Consider the following 5,919-nt stretch of genomic DNA (forward strand, 5'->3'; position numbering starts at 1 on the left):
TTTTATGGAAGAATACGCGAATGTATTCATTTTCTAAATTTACAATCATACTGAATAAAGTTTAATATGAGCAAGACATGGCATACAGGTGTGTGTCATCTCTATTCAAAATTTCATGAGTGCATGCCATGGCAAATGATTGATACATTCATGATTGTTATCATATCACGTGATCCAGACTGCACACTAGCTGCAACATTGAGTCAACAATGTACCTAAAAATTGACAGTCTCGTAGTAAAACATCACTTTGTATCGTTGGTGTTGAAATAGCTGTCGTTCTACAGTCTTTCTCGATTGGAAATTTTTTTCTTTAGGCAGTGTAGATTAATTGGCATTCCTTTGAAAAACAACAAATCGTCAGCAGTTATTTCAGTTGTGGTTGAGCACGCCAACGTCTATTTCCTTTGCAATTGCAACCATTTCACCTTAAGTTATTAAAATCAATGAATTCATTTAGTGATCGTGCACTAATGGTGGCGTTGACTCCTACTTCATTCCTACAAGGTTTTGTAGCGAACTCGCGCCAAATTCTGCTCAACCCTCTCTCTACTAGAAACTCTTGGCAAAGAAAAACAGGACAGAAACAAAATGAGAAAAAGGTCTCTAGAGATTTTCACCAGACGACACATGTTGCTCTAGTCCTAGTAATATTAGTATTTGGTCTTTCTCGCCGCCGCCATTTACCTCGCTCGTCGCTTAACGTCCACGAAGCAAATAGCTATAGCAGCGGCGTAGCCTCGCAACGAAAAAGCCGGATCACTGTCACGTGATATCTAAATTTGCATGGGGTAGTTTGGTACGTCTAGCTATTGTGGCAGATCCAGATGTGGACGCGCGCTCTCCATTTGGGAACGCGCGCTCTCCATTTGGCAAAGTTAGTCTTTCTTTCACTAGCTAGACTTGACCCAGTCTCTTTCTTGTAAAAGGTGAAACTGTAAATTCGTTCGACCTCTTCACGTGACCTCTAAGCAAGTGCCAATTTGTCCTCTAGACTAACTTTTGTTGTGACCCCTTCTTCTACCTAGCTAACGGACAAATTTCAGGTAAGAGTAATTTATTCTTTACTAATTCTTAGTTTGTAACTACGAATACAGAGCCGCCATGCATGCGAAATAGGGACGCGCGGTGCAAGAACTCTATTTTGTATGACAACTCTAACTCCATGTGAACGACGCCGTTCGTGGTATACGTCTACGGTCTACCGTTGCGTCGACAGTAACGTCGTTTGGACGTAAAAGTTGTCATACCAAGTGCATGTATTCTGTACGTATTGAGACTTCTAGATAGCTATGCTATGCACCGCGTGTCCGAATTTCATCTGTTTACTTACATGTCGCTCCGCGTCATACGTGATAGTCAGTGCATGCATGTATCATCGACGTAGATAGATAATCATGCAATGAATCTATTGCATGCATGCAGCTAGAGTCATGCGCCTTGATTGGTCTACACTAATGCTTGCTAACTGATGACTAGAGTAGACCACCCTCGCTGATTACTCAATACGGCACGTGACCCATGCGTGCATTTCCCAATGTCAGTCAATAAATTGTATATATGTGTAGGTTAAAAGCTTTGCTAAACCTCTGAAGTTGGGGAGACCGGTGCTGGTGCTAGGATTTTTATCAAATCTTTTCTAGTGTCTGAAAGGCCGTGGAATTCCAGGCACATGCATGCGCGTAGCTAAACACAGTAACTGACTAGAGACGTGTGGGATGTGAATTATGTTACAGGACGACAATCTCGGGTAAGTCAGTTGACTACATGAAATTGATCGTTGCAATTCCTCTGGATTTGACGTGACTTAAACATGTCTAGAAAAAAAGACAGAAAAAAACAGATAGACAAACAAGAATGTAAACAATGCATGCCTCGTACTTGTTTTTTTGCTATGCATAGGCATAGGGTAAATGTGTTTATGGTGTGTCCCAGATACACACATTTCTGTCTCTCTTGGTCATAGCCCGGAGACCGATTGTCGCAGTCGTTGCAATATACCACTCAGATCTTGAAGATGTTCTACAGCGTTAGCTCTTGTATCTGGGAGTGCGCTAGCACTCCTAGGGGATGGTACCAGTAGTTAATATTAATCCCGATTTTCACTTCTAGATACATGTGTGTAGCTATAAATTAATTAACTAGATGCATAGCGGGTGGTTCCGCTTACGTCGAAGGGGAATTCCCTGGTCTAATCACATGACCTCACAGCAAGCGCTGATAGCTCTTAACGTTTGTTGCATTGGCGCACGAACCTTTCCGCTAACATAGGCGCCGGAGCCGGTCCGGCTGGTCCGGTCATGGCCGAACCAGTTTTCAAAAATGTGTGCTTCCGCCAGAGGCTGTTTGCTGCAAACTTTCGGTCTAATGCTATAGCTAATTAAATAATTAATATATTTCTTCTTTTCGTCCAGTGTGTGATTCTTGATGCTCTAGTTAATGCTTGAAAAGTCTATTCTTGTCACGTCTTGACTGTGTTGATCAGTCATGACAGATGTCAAGACAATTCAAACCTACGAGTTTATCAAATCACGTGAGTAGCCACGCCCTTTAGCGCGCGTTAGGCCGTACCAGTGTTCTGGCGCTACCAGACAGTCAGCTAGTAGCGACTGAATAGTTCAGCGCACGATCCCTCCTGCTCTAACGGACAAATTTCAGGTAAGTCAATTATTCGTTAATTTACTACTGGTATTCCTAGAATATGATTGACAGAGAACACGTAAGTAGACAAAGTTGTCGTCTAGATACGAACGAGATTTTTTGCACAGCGAATCTGTATTTCTCTGTATTTTTCTGTCGCTATTTACAGTTTGTCGTAGTTTCAATCCTACCAAATGGTATCGCTGATAATGATCTGAGGCAGTACAGCTACCTTTTCATGTAGACTCGTAATCAGCGCTGCTCATCGCTCCTCCTAGCGCGCGGTGTACGATGTTCCACACGTAATTTAAATAAAGATAACACAGCGACTAATCTGCAGCCCACGATCCCCTCCTGCTAACGGACAAATCTCATGTAAGTCAGTTATTCTTTGCTATAGCTACTAGTTTTCTTAGTTTGATAAGATTGACAGCAGACAGCCATTCGAATGCGGACGCGGCGCACAAGCTCTTTCTCGTACCTCTAGGGTTCGCTCGTGTAAATGTACAACTTTACCTTCGGTCGTTTGGTACTTGGTACGCCGTTTGGTACGATGGTAGTTCCGGACAACAAATTACGAAGGGTACGGTGTACAAGCCTCGTCCATAAACTAAATCCCCTCACGCGTGAGTGGCGTTACCCCTACGCGTGGGTGCAATCGTCGCCTCTAGGCAAAACTCTGATGAACTGGTGCAAACAGTCCAGCCCACGAACTACGTCCATCGATATCTCCTCTGACTGCGATTGCACGCACTAAGCTTGCTCTGCTTGCGGACAACTTCAGGTAAGTCCGTTATTCTTTGCTATAGCTACTAGTTTTTTAGTTTGCTAAGATTGGCAGCAGAGCGCCATTTGAATGCGGAGGCGGCGTACAAGCTCTTCCTCGTACCTCTATGTATCTAGAGTTCGTCGTAGTTGCAATCCTACCAAATGGTGTTGCTGACAATCTATGATTTGAGCGGTAAGAGTGAAAGTAATGGTCTGGTGAACACGGGAAGTAGCTGAGATACTGTTAGTCCTAGTTAGATAGTTATCGTAGTGTCAGATGTCATCCTACACGTACAGTACCTCCAAATTACCTCCAAAGTTGGGGCGAAGACGGCTGCTGCTGCTAAAACTTTTATCAAATCCTAGCGTATTACTAGCTAACATGAGTCTAACTTCATCGACGCTACGTTAGGCATGAATGATGAAGACGGCGGATGTCTATCCCACGCAAGCGAAAATGGGCGTGGCTTTTAAGACTGACTCTTCAAACTTGGTAAAGACGCTACGCCGGTGGACTCATTGTGAATTGTGTCTGCACCGCTGTCTTACGTTTAGATAACAAAAATTTAACGCTAGGAACTAGACAGCTTGCATGCTCGTCAAACATTGTAGAGCAATAGTGCATTTGTGTCAACTAGCTAGACAAGATCTAGTCTAGGTGTAGAAAAACCTAATTCGTCGTCCAACTAGATTCTCCTACATCATGTAACCCGACTTCTTCGCGCTAAATTGCGTCACCATGTGCACGTGCGCTAACTTTGATATGTGTGATATTATCATATTGTTAGCCTATAATTATATGTATAGGTACAAGTGCACGTGGTGCTAACTTTGATATGTGTGGAACTGTCGTGTGAGCCTATAATTATATGTGTACGTACAAGTGCACGTGGTGCTAACTTTGATATGTGTGGCATTGTCATGTTGTTAGCCTATAATTATATGTATAGGTACAAGTGCACGTGACAAAGCAACCGCGAAGAAGGACTGGGCACTCTAATAGTCTCTAGGGATTATACGCAAATCGCGTGGGAGGCTGACCGGCGTTGTCTAGCGTAGCTAATAGGTTTTTACGCGTTTCTGCCTAGATGTGTGTTTCGGAGGTCTTGCTGGTCGCCATGCACACATTAGAACAGACGTGTTTTTTAGAACATAACCAATATACTGACCTAAGCAACAAATGTAGAGTAACTAATACGAGAATGTTTACGCATGTCTTCTAGTATAGTAAGTTGTCGTATTCCTGTCGTTGCTTCTACGTAGACAATTTACAACAGCAATTTCATACACCCTATCTATTTAATCTCTGTTTCTAGGAACGAACAATTCTAATGAAGACGTGTTTCATCTGCTCAGCTTTTCTTACTGTTGCTATCATCTATTTCCAACCATTCCTATTGACTCTTTTCGAAACAGCAATTCTACTTCTTTTTTGGGATTTGAAATCCCACTTTCTTTCGTTACGTTCAACGTTTCGTCGTTGTTACCGTGCGTTCTGCAATCACGTTTTCCAAGTTGGAGTAAGATGACAAAAATCTTTAAAATCAATCACGTATTGTTTATATGCACGATAAACTACCCTGTTCTGTTTCTTGCAGCTCTTCCAACCTAGTGAAGAAAAGAATGGGCGACCAGACAGACAACCAGACGACTTGACAGCGACTGGACGTGATTGTTTTCTTGCCAACCGTCTCATCACTCAGGTATATTCTAGACCTAAAGCATATACATTCAGTATTTTTGGTACCGGTTAGAAGGACACGCCTGTTTGATCATTGCAGACACACGCGCACGAGTCAGCTAGAGGAGATGTCATCGTCAACATCGCAGATGTGACTGTCGTGCAACAAAGTCACTACAACATTCAAGATGTTGAGAATGTTTTGGTTGGGCATCATCCTCAAATGCACCATTCCTGCTATGAGAACCAATAATAAAATCACAAAACGGAACAAACGCAGACAGTAGCGTGTTTGATATGCATTTGGAGAGGGATGCTCGTGGACATGCACGTGCATGGATATCTTAGTTAAATTTTACAAGGAATCGTTACAAAGTCAAAACTAGATACGTTTTCTGTACGCACATATGTATGTGTGTAGTGTAACTTTATGTGATCAAATAAATAGGCAGATCCAACAAGATCGTTATATTTCAACTTTTAGTTGACTATAAAGTTTAATTCTATCTGATGATCATATTCGAACCTTCAAACGATGTCATTCAGTTCGACTTCGTCAACAAACTTCGTTGTTAACTAACCCTCCATTGACCATCCCATCACAAATGTTATAACTAATTTGTGTTCACGTAAAATTTACACAATAAAGAATTTGATGGTATTGTATTGTCATGCTAATGTTTCTTGAGCTCTCAAATTTACCTCTTTCACATAATACCTCAAGTCATGCAGTAATGACAACACACGTCTTAGAGTTGTTTCTGAATTCTAGGTTTTAATAAATGCCCTAGATATAAATTTCTACACTTTTATGAAAGAATACGCAAATGT

The sequence above is a fragment of the Corticium candelabrum genome, chromosome 15 (genome assembly GCF_963422355.1).
Source record: "Corticium candelabrum chromosome 15, ooCorCand1.1, whole genome shotgun sequence".
NCBI lineage: Eukaryota > Metazoa > Porifera > Homoscleromorpha > Homosclerophorida > Plakinidae > Corticium > Corticium candelabrum.